We start from the raw sequence: 24,365 nt of genomic DNA on the forward strand, positions 1-24,365 counted from the left end.
GAATCGGACGATCCTTCTCGTTTGACTACCTAATGCCAAATGATGATTGTTTCAGAGTGGAGAGTGCATTGTATCCATGTTGGTTGGCAAGAGAATCGTTAACTTCACTGTCCGATGCTGCTGCTGCTGCTATTGAAGCAGGCCGATGCGACGTCCAGCTCGATTACAGGCTGCTTCGATTCCGCTGCTGCAGCTGCTGCCGGTATTTCGCGCTAGCTCTTGTCCGCGTCACGTCCGTTGTTAGAATGCAAGCTCTGCCGAATGGCTCGCGCTTTTATAGCCTGGCTATGATTTCCTTTCATGTGTTTGGTTCATAATTTTGGCGTGTGGCGAGTGTCTCGCGTTTCTTATTTATTATTTATTATTATTATATCACCTTATTCTGTACTCTACACTCTAGTTGCCTGTTTCGGTCGGTACCATTTGAGGAGCACTATTTGGACCAATCAAAACCGGGGGCATAAAGCGTTTGGATAATGCCTGACATTTTACAATTATTCAATTGTTTATTTGAGAAAAACAGGAAGTGGGTTATATCTATGGTATAACCGCAAGGGTGACGTAGGACTATCGTTGATTTAGAGATCATTTGTATAAAGTTGAATCTGAATTCATTCTGAATGAATGAATATTTGGAGAACTTCGAAAACGAGAGCGTTACGTTGGAGGCACAAGGTTTTATGCATCCAATATTGGATACGGAAATATCCTACTGATGGGGAAGAATAATCTTCAGAAGCTATCCTGTTGATTGCGATTGATTGAAAAACCACAAAACCAAATGTATTTGGTCACAGTGTTACATGGATAGAAAACATTCAATTAAACTCTTTCACATGAATATATTTTGAAAATTCCCAAAGGAACTGGCAGATTATTTTCAGTAACGATTAGATATTTCCACATTTTCCTCGATACTTGGAATGCCAACTCGATAACCACCTGTTAATAGCACTTGATTGAAACATATTTGGTCACAGTGTTACATGGATAGAAAACATTCAATTAAATTCTTTCACATGAATATATTTTGAAAATTCCCAAAGGAACTGGCAGATTATTTTCAGTAACGATTAGATATTTCCACATTTTCCTCGATACTGGAAGCCCACCAGTGGTTAATGCCAACTCGATAACCACCTGTTAATAGCACTTGATTGACACATATTTGGTCACAGTGTTACATGGATAGAAAACATTCAATTAAACTCTTTCATATGAATATATTTTGAAAATTCCCAGAGGAACTGGCAGATTATTTTCAGTAACGATTAGATATTTCCACATTTTCCTCGATACTTGGAATGCCAACTCGATAACCACCTGTTAATAGCACTTGATTGAAACATATTTGGTCACAGTGTTACATGGATAGAAAACATTCAATTAAACTCTTTCACATGAATATATTTTGAAAATTCCCAAAGGAACTGGCAGATTATTTTCAGTAACGATTAGATATTTCCACATTTTCCTCGATACTTGGAATGCCAACTCGATAACCACCTGTTAATAGCACTTGATTGAAACATATTTGGTCACAGTGTTACATGGATAGAAAACATTCAATTAAATTCTTTCACATGAATATATTTTGAAAATTCCCAAAGGAACTGGCAGATTATTTTCAGTAACGATTAGATATTTCCACATTTTCCTCGATACTTGGAATGCCAACTCGATAACCACCTGTTAATAGCACTTGATTGAAACATATTTGGTCACAGTATTACATGGATAGAAAACATTCAATTAAACTCTTTCACATGAATATATTTTGAAAATTCCCAAAGGAACTGGCAGATTATTTTCCAGCAATGATTAGATCTTTCCGGAACTTTCTCGATGCTGAATGGCATCCTAACGGAAAGAGTTCTGCGCGTGTATGTGTCGATCCTTCACCAGCACGTTAGGCAACGATATTGTCTTGTCGATGTCCTCACGAAAAATGAATGTGTCTCACCACCAGAATATCGCTTAAGTATGCTTTTTGTGTGTGATTGAATCGAGAGAAGGTGTGGTTTACAATGGCAATTTGGAAGGCAAACTAGAGGGGAATGAACTCTCTGAGCTCGGAACTTTCGGCGACTGAGCAATAATCGATTGCGGGCGCATACAATATTGGATACGGAAATATCCTACTGATGGGGAAGAATAATCTTCTGAAGCTATCCTGTTAATTGCGATTGATTGAAAAACCACAAAACCAAATGTATTTGGTCACAGTGTTACATGGATAGAAAACATTCAATTAAACTCTTTCACATGAATATATTTTGAAAATTCCCAAAGGAACTGGCAGATTATTTTCCAGCAATGATTAGATCTTTCCGGAACTTTCTCGATGCTGAATGGCATCCTAACGGAAAGAGTTCTGCGCGTGTATGTGTCGATCCCTCGCCGTCCAGCTCGTCCAGCAACGATGTTGTCCAGTCGGTGTCCACACAAAGAATGATCGTTACTGCAGCGGAGCGGGGATTTTTAAGCTGACTGGCTGGCTCGAGAATTACGCATGTGTGATACTGCGACTAATGTTTCGTTCATTTTTTTTCTTTTTCCTTTCCAATCGTGCTTCATTCTATTTCGCTGCTGCTCTGGTTGCCCGTTTTGGTCGGTACGATTTGAGGAGCACAAAATGGACCAATCAAAAATGGGCACATAGGGCATTTGGACAATGCTTGATATTTAACAATTATTCAATTATTTATCTCAAGAAAAATGAAATGTTATTCGTTATGATAGATGCGTAGATATATTTCCTATCGATTGATGCAAAAACCTTCGCGATCTATTGAGAAATGCTCGAGTTATAAGCGTTCCAAATCTTGCATTTTTTCCTACTTGTTCAGTGCCTAGATTTCCATTTCACCCCCTATATCTTCCGGTTAGACGTAGTCCTACGTCAATAATAATTTTCTATATTGTGATAGACGCGTAGAAATATTTGTAACCAATTGATGCAAACATCTTTCCGATCTATTAAGAAATGTTCGAGTTATAAGCAATCGGAATCTTTCATTTTTTCCTGCATGTTCGGTGTTTAGGTTTCCATTTTACCCCCCATATACTCCGGTTAGACGTAGTCCCACGTCAAAAACTGCTTCCGATTCGCATAGAATATCGGTGGAAGCTTACAGCATGCTATCGGGAATTGCCAAAAGTATGAGTGCTTCCCAAACCAAATTCAACAAGAACTCGCAGAACGATTAAATATTGATCGATGAGTCTTGCTCTGGCGTTTGGAAGCATGGAAAAGATCCTGAAGATGAATTTCATATGATTTGACCCATAGAAAACAAGAAAGCTGTGAATAATTTGCTAAATTAAGCTTGCCTGGTTGTAATCAGTCTAATACCGAGTATCCCGCGGTACCCGCCATACGCATTGCTTTTTTTGTGTCCCCAAGTCCTTGAGCGGATCTGAATAGCGACCAATTCATGGTAAAATCCTGCGCGCATGTACGGTTTTATTTTTGAGTAACAGGGATCAATTCCACATCAAATCAGTCGGTCTCTGACTCGGCCCTCTCCTTTTTTTTTGAGACTTTGTATTTATGATGGAACTAGCTGACCCGGCAAACTTCGTCCCGCCCAAAATTTATTTTTTTGTTATCAATACCTTCAAACATTCACGTTTTCTTACTATGAGCAAGTTTATGGGTCCAATCGCAGAACTGGTCATTGATTGATGTTCTAATCGACCCCGTTGAATTTACCTTTTACTATAAAATTCCTATTTCTAACGAAACTCATCATTATAATATCAGATTATTTTCAGACACAATTCTCGTTCAAGATTTTTCAACCACTTGCAAATAACATGTTACCCCGTTATATGGAATAAATGTTTTATACAGAATATATGATAGACCAAAGACAGCCCTAAATCGGACAATTCCTTCCTCGAGGTCTGCTTTTATCAACACATCCGGCGACCCTTTTTTTTTGGTATAGATAGAAGAAGATATAGGAGTGCGTTTCATCACATTAAAATCCATTTCCAGTTTCGAACAAAGATCAATTTCGCTAGCGTAAACATCAAATGAACTAACAGCACTTGTCAGTATGGAGTTGTGGACATATGGGAATTTAATTTTCAGAGTTTTCCCTTTTTCCTTTAAAGTTTTCCGAAAATTTTCATTTGTCATGTTTGTTTGGAATATTTTTGGTCGATATATGTGTAGGGGAATGGGGGTATGCCCGACCCCCTAAGGAAAAGTATTGTTTTGTGAGATCTGCGGGCACATATTTTTATGTTTTCTCCACAGAATCATTGTCTAGTTCATTTGCCATGAGATATAAGGAATATCAGTACATTTAAACGGTAATTTTCTCAAGTAATAGTCAATTTAAAAAACTGCCATAAAAATGAAGCTTATCAACCAGTGCGGGTGAAACCGGAACCCCATGGGGGTAACACCGTTACCCTATGGGGTAAGACCGTCATCTCAATTTCTCAATATATATAGTTGGCAACAGATGAACCAGTTTGAATGTGACAGTCGGCAAATAGAAGGTATTCTAATTCTAAATGTCGCTGTCGAGTATGGTTCGAATCGCTCGACCGATTCCGGAGATATGGTCGGAACAAGTTCCGATGAACATGGAATATGGAGAAGAAATCCCAAACCACACCACAATTCAATTACAAGTTTAATGGAATCTAGGACCACATTGGACACTTATCGATGGTCAGTTTTTCTTCTTACTTGAATCAATATCCGTCATACGACGCTTTTAATCACACTAGGATTCGACTAAAAATCACAGAGAAGAATGAGTTCATGGCCTATGATATCCCCGTCCGGGATATCTTAGGTAGCCGGGATCCTGATCTTCTGCTTCATCTATACCTGTTCCTCAGAAACGCCGATGTCAACGTTTAATGATGTTTCCTTCGTTGTGTCCCCGTTTCATATCCCTCCTATCCGATCTATAAACTTTTACTTAGTCGCGGCAATACATACACACACTCTTTACAGATACACGGGCCGAAGGTTGTGCAGTCCACTGATCATTCAACAAGAGCCAAAGGTTGTACGAGTCGAGAAAGACGCACCACGCTAGATATGGGGTACAGACTAGGGGGGCGTTGCTGATTAATGGTCAGCTGCATCCCAATAGGAAGTATCCCGTGTCGGGCACACGTACAAAGCATCGAAGACTGCGACATACCAATTATGAAAACACTTGTAATACTAACCTCGAGTCAACCGCGAGTAATCGGTTACATATTACTAACATAGTTGTAAGCAAACATTGTCAAAATATTGAACTCCCGGCCCCGTTAGGCTGACGCCATATGAGCCATAATAAAATATATATTTTGGATAAAAAAAAAAATGAGTTCATGACTGTAGGTAATTTATTTCAGGTTTTTGTGATTATGATGGCAATAAAAATGATTAAATTATGTTTAGTTGTAATTAGTTTATTATTTTCGTTAAGACCATATAGCCATTATTTTTCGTTCAATGATGAAGTTCATTTAATTTTATCGAACAGCTTAAATCCAACATTAAATTTACATCAGTAGTTCAAAAGTCGTGGAAGCACAGTTGATAGAAACTCCACTAACAATAGCCTCTTTTGCAAGGGTGAGGTTCTCCTGGGACCAACTCCCTCGATTCGTTTTCCTTTGGTAGCTGCGAGGCATCTGAAATTGATGGAAAATATGTCCTAGAAACCTTCAACTAAACGCAAACCATGCCGGGATCCCCCACTCAAAGGGTGACGGACTTACCCCGACAGCACACATTTTTCAAGAGAACTATTTCTATTAACTTATTGCTTTAACTTACCTCAACTCGAATCCCAGTGATTGCTAACAATCCAGGGGACAAACTGTAGAGCAACGGAAAAGAATTTGAAACCGCGTTCAACAATAGAAGCTTAAACTTCACTGACGGAAAATTACATCCGGCTACATATCATCGGCACTCGCGTTTGTTTTGATTTATATTTTGACAGTTGACGGATCATGATGGGTTCGATGTGATTGAAAATTTCTAAAATAATAAATACTAACATGTAGAGTATTCAAAAACGTAGTTATTCAGAGTTTTCTAGTAAAACTCAGGGGGTGCCGGTCTTATCCTCAGTGGCGAGCTTACCCTCCCTTCCCCTAATATTTTTATGGCACCCCCTCTCCATTCCAGTGGAGCGAGGGCTGTCCATACCATCATAGAAACATTTCTCATACCCTAAAGCTCTCACATCCCAAATTGTGTTTGATTAGTTCTCGAGTTATGCAGAAGTTTGTGTTTCGTTTGTATGGCAGCCCCCCTTAGAGAGGGGGTAGGAGAGTCTTACCACCATAGAATCTTTAAATTATTGCATCCTGAAACTTTCATATGCCAAATTTCGTTTCATTTGCTTGATTAATTCCGGAGTAATGTAGAAATTTGAGTTTAATTTGTATGGTAGCCGGAAGGGGGCTTAGAGGGGGGGAGGGGTCTCAAACTATCACGAAAACCTTCCCCGGCCCCAAAAATCCTTACATACCAATTTTCATGTTGATCGATTCAGTAGTTTCCGAGTCCATAAGAATCAGACAGACAGACAGACAGACAATATATGGCAACACTTAAACCTATCTTGTGTTGTACTTATCGCATCGGATCATACTATACGGCTATTTAAAGACGACGATCTGTGCTACAAGTTTTGACAGTGTTGTGATTGTCCTTTTCAGTCTCAAGTTATAGCGCGTCAAAGATGGAGTCCATCAAGCAAGGAATTCGCCATATTTTACGTTTTTACTACCTGCGAGGTAAAACTGCAACGAAGGTGGCCGAAAAAATTCGTGTAGTTTATGAACCCGATACTGTAACGATTCGCACAGCACAGCGTTGGTTTGATCGATTTCGTTCTGGTGTAGTGGCTGTCGAAGATACACCCCGTACTGGTAGGCCATCGTCGTGGAAACCGATAAAATCGTTGAAATCATCCAAGTAGACCGGCATGTGAGCACTCGCTCGATTGGTCAGGAACTGGGTATAGACCATAAAACCGTTTGGAACCATTTGCAGGAGATTGGACTCCAAAAAAAGCTGGATATATGAGTGCCACACGAGTTGACGCGAACAAATCTTTTAGACCAAATCAACGCCTGCGATGTACTGCTGAAACGGATCGAACTCGACCAATTTTTGAAGAAGATGGTGACGAAAAGTGGATCACGTACGACAACCTAAAGCGAAAAAAGCCGTGGTCGAAGCGCGGTAAGCCGGCCCAAAACATTGCCAAGCCTGGATTGACGGCCAGAAAGGTTTTGCTATGTGTTTGGTGGGATTGGAAGGGAATCATCCACTAAGACCCTCAACTCGGTTCTCTACTGTGAGCAGCTTGTCCGTTTGAAGCAGGCGATTGACCAGAAGCGGCCAGAAATGATCAATAGGAATGGTGTTATTTTCCACCAGGACAACGCTCGGCCTCACACATATTTGATGACCCGCCAGAAGCTACGGGAGCTCGGATGGGATGTCCTATTGCACCCACCGTATAGTCCGGATCTGGCTCCAAGTGATTATCATCTCTTCCGGTCCATGCAAAACGCTCTTGGTGATACTAAGTTGGCCTCAAAAGAGGCTTGCGAAAACTGGCTGTCTGAGTTTTTTGCAAATAAGGAGGGGGGGTTTCATAAGGGGGGGATAATGAAGTTGCCTTCTAAATGGCAACAAGTTTGCAAACAAAATGGCGCATATTTGACTTAAATTGGATAATTTTAAATACGTTAAATAAAGCTTCAAATTTTGATCAGAAATACGACAATTTTTTTCCCAACCCTATATATAGATATAGATATAGATTTATGGTCGCTTTCTCATTGATTTGTATTGTCTACATGCTGTCAAACTCGAAGTCGTGTTTTTCGATTCAACGAAAATGGAGGTGAACCAACGCGAGTCGAGAGAACAAATTCTTTCCAAACACCTGGAATTTTCTGACTTGTCGCACCGGCAGTTGGGAAAAATGTTGAACATTCACCATTCAACTGTCTCCAGAGTGTTGAAGCGGTTCCAGGAGCGGTTGACGTTGGACCACGGCAAAGGAGCTGGAAGAAACCCGGGACCGGAGAACAAAAAGACGGAGGGAAAGGTAAAGCGGATGTTTAAAGCAAATCCCAACGTCTCAAGCCGTGATTTGGCTAAAAAGATCGGCATGTCGCAGAGCTACGTCCAGAATGCAAAGAAGATAGCTGGACTACATACATACAGGGTACAGAACTTCCCAAACCGCGATGAGCGGCAACAATCGACGGCTAAAACTCGGGCACGGAAGCTCTACGAGAAGATGCTGACAAAATATGGCTGCTGTGTGATGGACGACGAAACGTATATAAAAGCCGATTTTAAGCAAATTCCGGGGTTAGAGTTTTTCACCGGCAAGAGCAAGTTCGATGTAGACGACAAATTTAAGAAGAAGAAAATGTCGAAGTTCGCCTCCAAATATCTCGTTTGGCAGGCCATCTGCTCTTGCGGACTGAGGAGTGAGCCTTTTGTGACAAAGGGCACAGTAAATGGCGAGATCTACAAATCTGAGTGCCTCGAGAAGCGCCTTTTGCATAAACATCCCATTTTCAATCGTCCTAGACAATATTCGTCAATAGAATCGTCAAATTTGAATGCATTGTCTTCGCTACAGCCTAAATCGCACTCTGAAATAATACATTTAGCGATCATTCACACTGATGACCAGCATTTTTCAATGATCCGTTCAGTCGGAGTGGACCAAGTTTATCTTTTACTATACTCAGAATGTGCACTTTTTAAACTAACGGATTCAAGCACATTTCGACAAGGTACCTAATAGCTTCAAGAAAATGTTTTGTTGGTGTCGGCGCTTGGATATTGTTTAAATTCAATATACAAATGATTGTCACATGGTCCACTCTGTCTGCACATGATATAGAGCCATTTCGCCATGGTAAATGGTACATGGTCCGCTCTGACTGCATACTATGAGGGATTTTCGTTGATCAATCATAAAAAATTTCGATCCATTTGTCCTGCTGTATGCGTGATTTCCCAAATCTGATAAATGTGGTATGTAGATTACATAATGCTTAATCAAACGTAAATAATAACTCGAAATTTTCAATTTTGCGACTTGGTCCGCTCTGACTTAACACCGATCATATGGAGACCAGCCTAGTTTATGAAGTGCAAATAATAAAAATTGTTTTTGTACAGATTCAATGAAGTTGTTTGAAAGGGCCAAAATATATAAATATAACAGGGCTAAAAAATGTTGATATTATAGTTAAAAGTAATTTGTAATAAGATTTAAAAGAAATACCATAAATTTTCCATTTTTTCCATGTATCCATTCAGGACAGGATAATGCCAACTGGAAACTGCAAGCGTTGAGGGACGTTGAAGGCATATGTAAACGTGTCAACAACACGGCCAAAAAATATAGCAAATTATGGCAGGCTGTTCCGCTTGAGCCAACGCCTACACTGAGCACAACAACAACGTGGCCTAAGTTGTGCATGGGCTATTTGCGCTCCAATGTGGTCGATTGGAAAATATCGTATCGAACTACTAGTATCAGCCAGTACCTGTACTCTGTTTTAATCTTTATTGGAATCTCACTGTTTTGGCCGTCCTCTTGAATCACCACAACCGTTGAAATATAATATCGCTACTCTTTCGAACTAATATCTAGAAAACACCGAAAAAACTAAATGTTTTTTTTTGTTTGTTTTTTATCTGTATTATAGTGACTTTCAACTCATTTGGCTGGTTCGTCACTTTTTACTTCCATTTTTGGAAGAATGTCGGGAGTGAGAATTGAACTCGTGACCTTTAGCGTGAGAGGCATGGATGTTACCACTAGGCCAGATCGCCTCCACTAAAACTAAAAGTTGCCCGTGGAGCTCACTAATCGGTGAAGGCTAAGAATCGATGTGAGGCCGCTCTCTATAGAACACGAACTGGCCCGAAGATACTACTGGAAGAGCTGAAGGTATTGAATATGGGAGAGTAATTGCCCGGCAATTCTTTGATCGCACAAAAAATTACGAGAATTCAGATGCATTCTTTCCGCGAGGCCTAGTACCCTTTGGTATTGAGAAACCCAGGGAAGTTGAATTTTCTGACTAGACTAGTCGAGAAGAGTCAAAACTCTGCCAAGAACAAAAGCTTTTTGAACAGTTAACATTATAATCAAAACACGAGGGTCTATACAGAAAATAATCAATTCTGCTTCGAATTGGTATATGGGGTTTTCTATGAACAACGATGTCTATTTTGTTAACAGAGCTTTATATTGACGTTTCTTACAATGCGTGATTGGTTGCGTGACTAATTCCAACTCAGGTGTCGAAGGTTTTGCACAAATTTAAGCGATACAAACGAGTACCATACTGCAGAAATTAGTTAATGATAGCCGCATGAAAAAAGGATTTTATATCACTAGCACGGTCTTATTTCGGTCGAAAGTCTATGAAATGCAAGCATTCCGACTGAAAGGGCAATGCACCCTCTATGAACGCTGTTGTTGACCTTGTAGGCGACCACAAACCAATCCAGGAAGCTTCGTTTCATTGAACAGTTTGAACAACCGCACGTAGTACTCTACACTAGAAAGGATGCTTCCATTATATGGAAACCTGTTCTCGAGTTGCAACTCGTTCACTTGCAGCGTCCCAATGCAGTGCACCACTCACAGACGCTGAGCAGCGGCGGTCATCGACATCCCCAGATGCATATATGTGCATCTTATTTCACCGATCTCGTGCACAATTGCACAAGTGAAGACGTGACCCAAGTATTGGACACGCGTGTTGCATCAGTTCTTCTTCGGAAACCAAATTTGTCGGCAGTCCAATTATTACGGGCGGTCATTAATTTTTACCACTGTGATCTGCCCGCCACGCCGCCAACCCGGTGCCAATTATCGTGATCCGAATTGGAAGACCGATAGAGACAGGGTGGGTACAACGCGAAACCATCGATCAAAACAAAACCTTCGATGGTGGGCGCGGGGGAAAATCATGTTTAACTTGCTTGGAATATCCCAAAGAATGGGAAAGAGAAATTTTGCACTTCGACAGCGGTGGAATGCTGTTAGAGTTTCGACGAGTGAATTTCTGTACTCGCTGCAATCCCTTTCAGGTGCGGAATTTCCCGCATGACTGAACCACGGAATGATGCGAGGTTTCGGTTGCTGTTTTTCGCTTAGTGTTCACGTTGTGTTGTGACTATCAAGCTGTTATCCCAAATTGAGTGTAAACTTTGGAATTTTTTGGGATAACTGGTTCGAATACTGTTGCTAATCACTTGGCAATTACCATCGCTGTAGGAGATTGCACTTGTGTTCAAAGGTGTGTTCGAATGTGTTTATCATTGTCGAGTCTTACTAGGTGACTGAATTATATTCTGCCAAAACCTGATTGATTACTTCATTTCTAATCAGTGAACGTTTAGAAAAATAGAGCAGACCATCTGATGTTAATGAATGTCATCGAAAATAAGCTATCGAATGTTCCCTTATCTTTTCTGGTTTTAAAAAGTATTTTATGGCATAGGTTTACACAACCGATCTTAAAACAGTTGTAATTATTATCGACGAATGAACGCGAAGTTCATCAGGAGGTAGAAACTGTATCAAACGCATCATTGTTATACAGACATACATAAGTCACGCGTTTTTGTTCTGTGAAATTACGTTTCTTTTCTGTGGACTTAATTTGTCAAAAATGTTCGTTTAGACTCATTTGTCCAAATTATGAATAATCATACATGCAATAAAGGAATAATCATACATATTAGGCTGTCAAAATAGTCCTGCGGTAAAAGAACCTCCCATCCGAGCTCCCGGAGCTTCTGGCGCGTCACCAAAGAAGTGTGTGGCCTGGCATTGTCCTGATGGAAATCAATGCGGCCTCTGTTTATCAAAGATGGCCTCTTCTTCATTAGTGCTACCTTCAAGCGGTCCAGTTGTTGGCAGTACAGGTCCGAATTGAGCGTTTGGCCATAGGGAAGCAGCTCATAATAGATTATTCCTTGACAATCCCACCAAACACACAGCAGAACCTTCCTGGCCGTAAATGAGGGCTTGGCCACCGTCTGAGCCGCTTCAGCGGGCTTCGACCACAACCGTTTGCGCTTCACGTTGTCGTAAGTGACCCACTTTTCATCGCCAGTCACCATCCGCTTCAGAAACGGGTCGATTTTGTTGCGATTCAGCAGCGATTCACATGCGTCGATACGGTCAAAGATGTTTTTTTGCGTCAACGTGTGTGGCACCCATACATCGAGCTTCTTTGTGAATCCAAGCTTCTTCAAATGGTTAATAACGGTTTGATGACTTATCCCCAGCTCTTGGCCGATGCTACGGCTGCTACTATGCCGGTCTTCCTCGGCTAATTCAGCGATTTTGTCGCAATTTTCGACGACAGGCCTTCCGGAGCGTGGCGCATCTTCGACGACTTCTACACCAGAACGAAAACGTTGAAACCATCGTTGTGCGGTGGAAATGAAAACTGTATCGGGTCCATAAACTGCACAAATTTTATTGGCAGCTTGAGATGCATTTTTGCCTTTGTCATAATAGTACTGTAAAATATGTCGGATTTTCTCTTTATTTTGCTCCACATTTGCGACACTATAACTCACGAACGACTTAACCAAACAAAACACTGTCAAGGACTATATTAAAAAATACCTTTCCAACAAGCAAAAATACCTTTCCAACAAGCTATAGTATGACTCGATACAATGAATACAACTAGAACTACGCGCTTACAACGACACCTCGCGGAAATACCGCAGGACTTTTTTGACAGCCTAATATATGAAGGAAATTTGGAAAATCGAGATTTTTTTTCGGTGCCAAATGACTCAAAAATGCATGAAGCGTCGAGATCTGGTGTTATCTAAAAAAAAATTGGCCGAAAATCGACTTTTTGGGACTTGAGCCTGAGAGGCAATGAAGGCATGGAAAAAAATAATTATCGAATTTGAAGAACCGACCATGTACATTTTGTTTGAAGGTCCAAAAAAATTACCTGTACAAAGTTTCAGCTCAATCGGACATAATTTAGGGGTGCCTCAAAGCTTTACTCCCACCTTGAAAGATTTTCGAGAACCCAGAAATCAAAACTTCGAGCGCTTTGAAGCACCCTCTAAATCATGTCCGATTGAGCTGGAACTTTGCACAGGCCATTTTTTGGGCCAATAAATAAATTGTACATGGTCGGTTTTTTTAAATTCGATGATGAATTTTTTTCCATACATCCATTGCCACCCTACTCTACACCTTCAAAAAGCGTCTAACGTCCGAAAGGAAGAAAGGAAATGACAGTGAGAGAGTTCCGTTAAACCCTGGTTGTCGAACATTCAGCAACGAGAGAAGTCTCGAACTACGACATCAACATTCAGAAGCTTTGCAAAAAACAGGAAGTGGGTTATATCTATGGTATAACCGCAAGGGTGACGTAGTACTATCGTTGATTTAGAGATCATTTGTTTGAAGTTGAATCTGAATTCATTCTGAATGAATGAATATTTGAAGAACTTCGAAAATGAGAGCGTTACGTTGGAGGCACAAGGTTTTATGCATCCAATATTGGATACGGAAATATCCTACTGATGGGGAGGAATAATCTTCAGAAGCTATCCTGTTAATTGCGATTGATTGAAAAGTCACAAAACCAAATGTATTTGGTCACAGTGTTACATGGATAAAAAACATTCAAATAAACTCTTTCACAGGAATGTATTTTTAAATTCCCAGAGGAACTGGCAGAATATTTTCCGGATCTTTCACGATGCTGAATGGCATCCAAACGGAAAGAATTCCGCGCGTGTATGTGTGTGTGTAGCGGCTGCTTCGAGATCTTCCCGGGGAACCGTTTGTGGCATCACTCTCCTCCTGATGGATTCCCTTCTGGCCTAAGGTGCACAAACAGGCCCTTGGTGACATCGTTCATCCGCGCTTTCATGATAAACGAAGAGCTTCACCACAACAGCGACAACATGCTCCAATCGCTGTTCAATTAGAACTGAGTGGATTTCCGAGCGGCGCTCGCTTATATACCGATTGGTGATTTCAATAGCCTGTTTTGAAAGCAAATTTAAGACTATTGAAACAAGTTTTTGGATCAGAAAGTAACAAGTATAGAACGCGTAGACATTTTATCTTTCGGATGAAGTGTTTATCATACCATTTCGTTCAGTTGTTTAGGAGCTATTAACACTCAAAATCTCGGTCTCCGGCGTAACGCTTTCGTTCTCGAAACTTTGATTTTACACCCCGGTATAGAAATGAAAGACGTAGTCCTATGTCAAAAAAAATCACTTGTTGATTTTTCCGTCGACGTTCCAACGTATCCAACCTCAGCAAATTGCAGCGAGCAGAATATGGAGGGAGATTTTGTGGATCGCACCATGGTTGACTTCGTAATGCTATCCTGAGGAACTTGCACTGAACACGTTCGATCCTCAAGCTCCATGTTAACTGGCGAAGAACCCAGACCTCCGAAATATTTTCCAGGATTGGGCATACCAGAGAGAAATAGAGAGCTTTCAGGCAATGGGGATCGGAAAAGCCTTTTTGGGATTTTTGACACAAATCCAAGATGGCAATTTGCCTTAGTTGGTCCTTAAGAACACCTAGATTACTGAATTGATCGGTTCTTTGAAGAGTTTCACCGTTCATGGTACAGTCGTAAGTGATTGGTTGTTTGATGCGATAATAGGACAACACTATGCATTTGGGAATGTTACAGTGGCCCAATGTACGTTGCAGTTCGTTCAAAAAGGCACTGTTCTTCAAACGCATTTTCCCATGGGCTCGATTTTAGAAGGATGTGCGAGCTGCCTGTATTCGGGATTATTCGACATCAAGGAATAATCAAGCCTGTTCATAATTCATAATTATTGTGGACAAAGAACCAGATGAGAACCCTCGTTCGGAGCCTCGGAAGGCTCCTCTTTCCCGGGAGTTTGATGGTTCAATAGTTCTTCATGATCATGACGAATTCCACTTGGATAAAAAAAACTCAAAACAAGGGAACCGGAACTGGAAACGAAACATTTTGAGTATGCATGGGAATCGTTGGCATTAATCGTGAGCATTAATTTTCCATCTCTCTTTTTGTTCGAAATTCTATGAACTTGTCGAAAATTCTTCCGAAGTCACTTCCGTACGAACATTTGAATCCTACTTGGGAAGATGTCTGATTTTTTACGCTGATATTTTCGTTCCTTAATAAAATCTAAAATATTATGATTTTTTTTCAAACCACTTTTGCAGAGATTATGTTAGTGTTACGTAACTTAAGGGGGAGGGAGGTTTGTCTTGCGTTACTTATTGTTACAAAGGGGGAAGGGTATCTGGAAAACGTATTTTAGCGTTACGTTGTTTGTAAAATGAAATGACTTTTTTCAAAAATTCATAACTTTTTAACTACTAGACCGATTCTAGTGATCGACATCTCAAATTAAAGCCAATCACCATTTTAGGAAAAATACTTCAGTTGCATAAAATTTAAATATTGTTTCTGTTTCTATTGATTGTATTGTTTTTTATAGTTTTGAGGGTCTCGGGACCAGGGGCGCTATATTTTTAATTTTTTTTTCTAGAAAGCTGAGGATGTTTTACATAAAATATCTCAAAATCAGAGATTTGTCCTTTTTAGTTTTTAAGTTTTGATTTTTCAAATGGAAATGGAAATGGCCGATGGTTCAAAAAATAATTTTTCACCTTTATCCCAAAAATGACTTTTTTCAAAAATTCATAACTTTTGAACTACTGTACCGATTTAGATAATGGACCTACCACATTAAAGAATTTTAGCTAGTTTTTTTTAAATACTACACTAGCGAATAAATTGGAATCTAGTTGCATAATTCCAGTATAGTTGCATGGAAGTATTGAATGAAGACTAAAACATGTTAACTTTGAAAAATCATAACTTAAAAACGACAGAGAACACATCTTTGATTTTTGAATATGTTATGTAAAAAATATAAAAAAATACAGCTGCCTTGGTCCCGAATTCATGTAAACTATAAAAAATAGATACAATCAATAATCACGAAAACAAAATTCATTTTCTTCGCAAATGTAATATTTTCCCAAAGAAGTCTAGCTCATTGGCTTTGATTTGATATATCGATCATCCAAATCGGTCTAGAAGTTTAAAAGTTATGGCTTTTTGAGAATAAGAAAAAGAGGAAAAAAGTGATATTCCGAACTATCGGTTAGCTTTGAAAACTATGGATTAAAAAAGAAAAAAAAACCACATCTCTGATTTTGCGATATTTTGTGTAAAAAATCCTCAGTTTTCCAGAAAAAACAAGCGCCCTTGGTCCGGAGACCATGAAAACCACAATGTATGCCCAAATACAAAAATAAATAAATAAAATCAATAATAAATAAAATAAAATCAATAACAAATAAAATCAATAATAACAGAAAAAAAATCAAATTTTCTGCAATTGGAGTATTAGTCCTAAAAAGAAGAGGTGACGAGGATGGCTTCAATTTGATTGGTCGATCATAAGATACGGTCCAGAAGTTCAAAAGTTAAAAAAGTCAACATGGACTGCCTTTTGAAAAAAAATGTAAGGGGTTGTATCTAGGATATGACCGCATATTTTCGACGTAGAACTACGCAATTTTATTATGCAATCCACTTGTTTACCACTTCGAATATTATTTTAGAATGCATCGAATTTTTTATTATACATAGATAATGTTCTTCGTTACAAATAAATTTGATGAACGTTCCTTTTACGTTTGATGATGCCTAGAACTACCAAAATATATGAACGGAATTATCAAACGTACATTGTATTTTACATTTCCCTCTGAAAATATTGCACATCTCATGTTCACGTAGTTTTCGAACCGCGAAAGTTCATTCATCTCTAGTATTGAAATGACGATTTTCCAGGCTTCTCAGTTTAAAAGTACGTTTTAGGGAAACATATTCCGGTCTGTACAACGACAAACGATTACAAAAGTACTCAACACCAATATAATTCTTTGTTTTTGAGAGGCTTTAAACTTTGCAGTTCATTCGCCTCTACCGGCTCAACACCAAAAAATACCCCCGACTTACATGTATTTGCAAAGCGGATTCCTCCAGGCACATTAATTTTGAAGTCCGTGTTAGGGAAACACAGCTCGGTGGGAACAAAAATACCCCCGACTTGCATGTATATTTGCAGACCGGATTCCCACAGGTACATCGAATGGGAAGTCTGTGTTGGGGAAACCGTAAATCGGGCCAATCAAAACATGGCAGTTGGGGCGTTTAGAAAACGCTTGAAATTTTACAGTTTTTCAATTGTTCATCTCATGAAAAATAATATTTTATTAATTGTGATAGACGCGTAGTAATATTTCCTATCAATTGATGCAAACATCATTCCGATCTGTTTAGAAATGTTGGAGCATTTGAAATACGGGTAAGGTTAGCACACAAATCGGCAGAACAAATGTATGGGGAAAAAGGAAGTCCTTTCTGTTTTCATGAATTTAAACCGTTTAGAGATTGGCGAATTGTAATGTATATCATATCAAACAAATCTTAGAGAAGTTCCGATTCGATTGGCATGTAAATCCTGAGAATTCGTTTACAGTGAAAAGAGTTATTAACGTTAACTTTATTTCATAAAAACGTGACCTGATTTGGCACCCTTTGTTTTCTTTTGTTTTCTGATTTGGCACCCTTCCTGAAAGATGTAGATCTACGTCAAAAACGGAATATCTGCACATTGGATTTTATTTTATTTGAACGATCAAGATGTGTATATTGATTTCATGGCCTTCCGATAACATGCCCGATCTTGGCTTCGATGGACTTTCAAGCATAGTTGTAGATTGTTGTGATTTCTATAAGCTGAAGTTTTTGAGCTGTGGAAAAAAGTTCGTTTGGTCAATAAGTAACAAACATCACTCATAAACTATTTTTGAAGTGATTGTCATACTATTTTGTTCAACTGGCAAAGGAATATTAACGCGCAAATCCTTGCATCCCAAACGTAATGATCCCGTTTTCGAACTTTTAAACTTACATCCCAGTACAGATGTAAGTGACAGAAATTATGTGGTGCAAAAATACAATAGCACTCTCCACCAGATGCCATGAAAATCAACGCGACGTTTCCATCGAACAAAATTGTACCACCGCGGGCGATATCTTTCTTCGATTCATCCTTTGTATGGAGCAAAAGACTGCTATCTGCTAGGTGGAGCAGAACTGTGACTTAAATAATGACGAACGTGGTTTCAGTTATAGAAGCTTAAAACTGCTTAGTTCATTCGCCGCTAGCCCAATTTGGAAAACTAAGCTAAGCTCTGAGCCTTGAGAAAGGCCATCCAGAAAACATTGCAACCGTCGGGTCGCTAGACTGATGAATCGTGGATGTTGTGCTCTGCGGCTAAAGTGTAAAGAATCCCCGAAATGGCTGGTCTCTTGGTAGCTAAAATCAAACATTGGCGATCCTACCAAGCAACTAAATTTTTCAACAACAACAAGCTGAGAAGAATGATTTGGAAATATTTTCTCTGTCGCTTAAACACCGGCCATTCTAGGATTTCGATTTTTTTTTTTTTTTTTTTGTCGAAGCAAACTTAGTTCGGTTTTCTTGATTACCATTTTGCGGTCTAGTTAAAACTTTGAAGTTTGTGAACTCGGCAGATAGGATCGAGACGTGTTAGCAGCGCATCGAGACGAGCGTGTTTTTATCCGACTGCTATGGTTAAAACGGTAGAAACGGCAGCGGATCGAGACGACCGCGATGGCTAGAATGAAAAAAAAAGATGGGGGGTAATGTCGGGGACATAACCGGAATGACGTGCGACTAACCCAACGGCTGTCAATTTAAATTTACTAAGATAAAGTTACATAAGTGCTCCCGTGGCCGAGTGGTTAGCGTCAAACCTAACATGCCGGGGGTTCGGGTTCGATTCCCGTTCTGGTCGGGGAAATTTTTCTTCAAAGAAATTTCCTCTGACTTGCACTGTGGTCACGCGTATTCTAGAGCTTGCCACTCAGAATGCATTCAAGGCGTGTTATTTGGCATAGAAATCTCAACTAAATACTAATGAAAATGACGCAAGTAATGCTACGTTGAGACGGCGGAGTTCCTCTAGGAACGTTAGTGCCATATAAGAAGAAGAAGAAGAAGAAGAAGATAAAGTTACATGCACGTGAAGTTACTCGGGGAATGGATTAGTTGGCTCGAAGAATTTACTCTTTATGAAACTTTTGATGGTTCTGAAAAGATCCTTTGGTGTTGCCATTGGCTCTTGTGTTGCTGGATCATTTTCACTTTTGGGATATATTCCTGGAATTCGCTAACACTTGTTGTAGAGCCCATCTATGAAAAAACTCACCATTCGGTGCAAAACGCTTAAAAAATGGCGCATTTTTCGATTTTCGCTTTCGATGCGAATATTTGCACAGCACTCTTGAAGATTTTTCACTCCTTCTATACGACCGGGAATCATTAGAAACACACTGGTCGGGTAGAACACTCAAACAATACTGAACAAAAGCATGAAAGCTCATAGCCGTCACGTTTTATTTCACTTCCTTCACGTATGAACACCTGAGAACATAAAAAACACTGGAAAACATCCCAAAAATTATCGATTAGCGAACTTCGATTCTACTGCACTCGGGAAAAGTAGAGAGCACTGCAAAGCACTTAACAAAACTTAGACAACTGATGAAAAGTAGCGTCGGGGACGCCATGGAGCGCGTCTTTTTTACAGTTGCACGGAAAGCACCGATGAAAATGATAGTCGGATAATTCATTTTTCTGCTGAATCTGAAAATTAAAATTGATTAGTACATATAACTAGCCTTGATAAAGGCCCTTCGATAGCAATCAGTATAATATAACGGAAAACTTTGTTATAAACTCTTTATAAAGCGGAATCGGACGATCCTTCTCGTTTGACTACCTAATGCCAAATGATGATTGTTTCAGAGTGGAGAGTGCATTGTATCCATGTTGGTTGGCAAGAGAATCGTTAACTTCACTGTCCGATGCTGCTGCTGCTGCTATTGAAGCAGGCCGATGCGACGTCCAGCTCGATTACAGGCTGCTTAAGTTTGCTTCGATTCCGCTGCTGCAGCTGCTGCCGGTATTTCGCGCTAGCTCTTGTCCGCGTCACGTCCATTGTTAGAATGCAAGCTCTGCCGAATGGCTCGCGCTTTTATAGCCTGGCTATGATTTCCTTTCATGTGTTTGGTTCATAATTTTGGCGTGTGGCGAGTGTCTCGCGTTTCTTATTTATTATTTATTATTATTATTATATCACCTTATTCTGTACTCTACACTCTAGTTGCCTGTTTCGGTCGGTACCATTTGAGGAGCACAATTTGGACCAATCAAAACCGGGGGCATAAAGCGTTTGGATAATGCCTGACATTTTACAATTATTCAATTGTTTATTTGAGAAAAATAATAATTTTCTATATTGTGATAGACGCGTAGAAATATTTGTAACCAATTGATGCAAACATCTTTCCGATCTATTAAGAAATGTTCGAGTTATAAGCAATCGGAATCTTTCATTTTTTCCTGCATGTTCGGTGTTTAGGTTTCCATTTTACCCCCCATATACTCCGGTTAGACGTAGTCCCACGTCAAAACACGAGAGCGGATCGAGACGGCCACGCGGAAAAGGCAATGGATTTTGAAAATTCAAATCTGGCGTACACTACCAAAAATGAAGCAAAAAAAAATGTACGAATGCTAACGATTTTACGAGTTTTTGCATCTATTCGAACTCTCACAGATTAGCGTAAATTCATGAAAAATTTCAAATCAAAATGGACAAGTGCGTGTCCCCGATTTTCTGAGTGACCTCCCTTCCTTGTTTAGATTTAAGAGGCTTTAAAGTTTACAGTTAATTCGCCTGAGTCATTCTGGAGAGATCGAGGATGTGTGTAAAGCATCTCCGAAATGGCTGGTGTCTTGGTAGCTTAAAATCACACGTGCCTCTTAATCAACATATTTTTATTCCCAAAACGGATTCTCAACAGAATCCATGCAAACAGAAGAGATTGAGAGAAGCTATCATTCACGGCTTTCTTCAAGTAAAAGATCGTTAAAACAAAATTAAATGTGACGAAGTTTGCAGCACTGAAAGAAGAAACATTTCAAAACAAACTGCTGTCAAAAATTTCCAGATCCGACCACTAGAAGCGCTGCAGTAAAATAAACAGAGCGTCCAGATATTAAATGGCTCGTACTTTGCGTCCTCGAAACGGACAATACAGTAACAAATTAGGCATCTTGTGACATTTGAATTAACGTTGAAAATACGAACGTTGGCACCACAACAAAGAGGAATGTTATAGAACCACACCGCGGATAATCGAAGTCGTACTATATTAGGCAAGAATAATAGTCAAAGTTCATTGTAAAACTTATATTGAATGGCATGTCGAATTAGGCATGACCTAAGCATGTACATTGTATCCAAAACATTCGATTTTTTTTTTTGTTCTAACTGAAAGCATTTTCGGTAAATGTAGAATAACTAGCGCGAAGTAATTCTTGAATCATTCGTATACTCATATGGAAACAAACCGATTGTGCATAATTGAAGCGTAAAACTGAACAAATCTATTCAACTAATGACCGAATCCTCGATAAGATAAACCGCGCCGTATCGAATTAATAATATATTTTGCACAATATCTCCCACCCATTGAGCGCGGCAAGGTGTATGCGTACTTACCGCCAAGCTGGTTTATCGCTGATCCTATCGGAGAAATTATCACTTAACCAATGATAAATCACGACTGCAGCCGTCACTTTTACATTCACTTTCTCAACTCAAAACAAGTCCCGTACTGTGGCGCGACCTATCTATAACCGTATTCCGTCATAAACAGCCAACAATGCCTTTCGCGGGAGAGGTTTTCTGCTCCTAGAACTCTGGGAATTTTCAAAGGAATTGTATCCACTGTTGATTTGTTGGTTGTGCCCAATGAGATACCGCCCGACAATGCCAAGAAACTGAACAGCGCTATCTGCCGGGAACTGCCCTGCTACCGCTGCAGAACAAGACTATGGCCTCGTGTCGAAGATGACCGGTAATCAGCCCACACCGCCGTCACACTCTCGGTTTCAATCGCATAATGCGAACTGGACAAGTGCACAGTAACTTTATCATTGATGTTCAGCGCTGCCTTATCAGAGACATAATGCAGAGGGCTGTAGTTTGTGGGGTGAATTGGATCGAAGACACCGGACGAATATTTAAGGTAATAGAAATATTTCATCTGAATCAAGCCGGAATTGAACATCTGATGCCATAGTGCATCTACTAGTTCGTTTCTTTTAAAGATGTCTTGGGTTTGCATGAAAATAGAATATCACTACCGGCATTCATCCCATGGTCTGTTTTTAATTTGATAATACGTTGTATCTATCCTACATTGCTCTACAGCGAGGAGAAGCGGACTGGCATCTGCATTTCAGATGAATTAATCTACTCTGTTCCTCGTGATAAGTTGCGACATCACGTTCTTGTTGGACGACATAACTTTGAAGGGAACAATTTGTTTCGCTCGAATACATGAATATCCTCTCAAAGTCACAGCCGGTAAACAATAAAATCACGGACGCTTGATTCCAGTTCGATGACGGGGACACGTAGCAGCGTGTCTGATTCGCTACTGTTCAGGTATCTCCGACATAAGAGTTTGAGAAATTTTCAGATATTCGAATTCTGAACATCAATTGAAAAATGGTTTTTCAGATACAATTCCAGTCGATTCCAGTGGCAAAATGTAAAATAGCGGAACCAAAGGCGACTGATAATCATCGCATTCACATTCGCTTAAATGATATCTGAATAAAATTGAAAGGCTTGTTCTAAATACACTCGACAAAAAAAATTAGAGGAACAGAGTGCGAGGTCGGAAATATTAAGTGATTTTTGGCATGCTGTAACTTCGTGAAAAATCAACTCATATCGATGGGATGCGCATCATTTTAAAGCTACAACTTTCAGCTATGAGAAATTTTACGTGAATATTTTTATCTTGGTGGGCAACAATATCCGGAAGAAATGAAAAATCGGTTTTTCTTTGTTTTTTTAAGAATATTCTGGACCAACACAATTTTTTGCAAACCAAATCAATAGCAAATCCAATTAACCTTATTAACCAGCTTTAATTTGGTTCCAAGAACGCCCCTGTAGGACCTTCCCACACAGAGATATTTCGGTTTGAATGAAAAACTACCCCTTCATCTTTGATGATGATTAATTCAATAAACAACCATCACACCGCAAATCGAAAGGCAGTTTTGAAAACTCCAATAAATTCTGCACAAGGATAATTTGTTACTTTGACGAAAAAAAATATTTAAGTTTTTTTGCATTGATTCCAAAAAAGTGCCAAAAACAGCATTTTTATAGTGCTTTACCAAATCCACTGTGATTCTGCAAATATCGCAGTAAGTTCTAATGTTTCCAGGCAAATTTTTAGCCTAGTGTATTCCCTAACCGTCCACCACATCTAACCACGTTTCATATTGATCTAAGTGGTGCGGACTAAATTCACTTCATTTTCAAGAAAATTCATGCATTTTTTCAAGCGATTTCTTGCAATAAATTCTCAGATCACCAGAGATGCCAGATTTACAGATATATTTGTAAATTTACAGACATATCTGTAAAATACTTTTTATTTTTGTTGCGGACTTTTTGGATATAACAATATTTCACAGGCTTATGAAAAATGAATTGATATTCATCACATCAAAGATATTTGACTCACCGTACGATATTTTTTCATAGTTTTAATCCACAAAAAGTTTTTATATTTAGTTTATATCAATACACATGATGTTGGACCTATTTTTTAAGTCATTCTTTAACACTTTTCTGTCCGGCTTAACCACAGAGGTTACGTGCACCAACAAGCGCCTAACTGCCAGTGTCACCACATTGGATACGTGCGCAAAATAGATCACAATGCAGTGATATCGTGATCAATGATCGCTCAGTGGCCGACAAATCATCAGCCTCCAATAGAAAATATAAAAATATATAGCGCCCTCTAGCCCATAGCCATGAAAACAATAAAAAACGACTACAATCAATAATTGCGAAAATAAAATCCACGGCTTTTGCAAGCTCAATATATTTCAATAAAAGGCTGGCTCTTTGGCTTTCATCCGGTATACCGATTATCTAAATCGATTCAGTGGTTCGAAAGTTATGAATTTTTGAAAAAAGTCATTTTAGAAAAAAAGTGAAAAAGGTGATTTTTCGGACCACCCTAAAACGGAAATGTGGCTCTCAAGGGGAAAAATGATTTTTCGGACCACCGGTTAACTTTGAAAAATCATAACTCAAAAACGAAACAAA

At 39.4% G+C, this 24,365-nt stretch overlaps 1 protein-coding gene across 1 annotated transcript in view; it reads right to left on the minus strand.

The window, feature by feature from the left end:
• Positions 1–22,133, minus strand: part of LOC129762690 (facilitated trehalose transporter Tret1) — a 67,106-nt gene extending 44,973 nt beyond the window's left edge. Inside the window, exon 1 of the mRNA XM_055761176.1 lies at positions 21,723–22,133. The gene's annotated coding sequence lies outside the window, so the exon portion shown is untranslated. The remainder of the gene's footprint in view (positions 1–21,722) is intronic.
• Positions 22,134–24,365: the final 2,232 nt, after the last annotated feature.

The sequence above is a fragment of the Toxorhynchites rutilus genome, chromosome 1, assembly GCF_029784135.1.
Source record: "Toxorhynchites rutilus septentrionalis strain SRP chromosome 1, ASM2978413v1, whole genome shotgun sequence".
Classification (NCBI taxonomy): domain Eukaryota; kingdom Metazoa; phylum Arthropoda; class Insecta; order Diptera; family Culicidae; genus Toxorhynchites; species Toxorhynchites rutilus.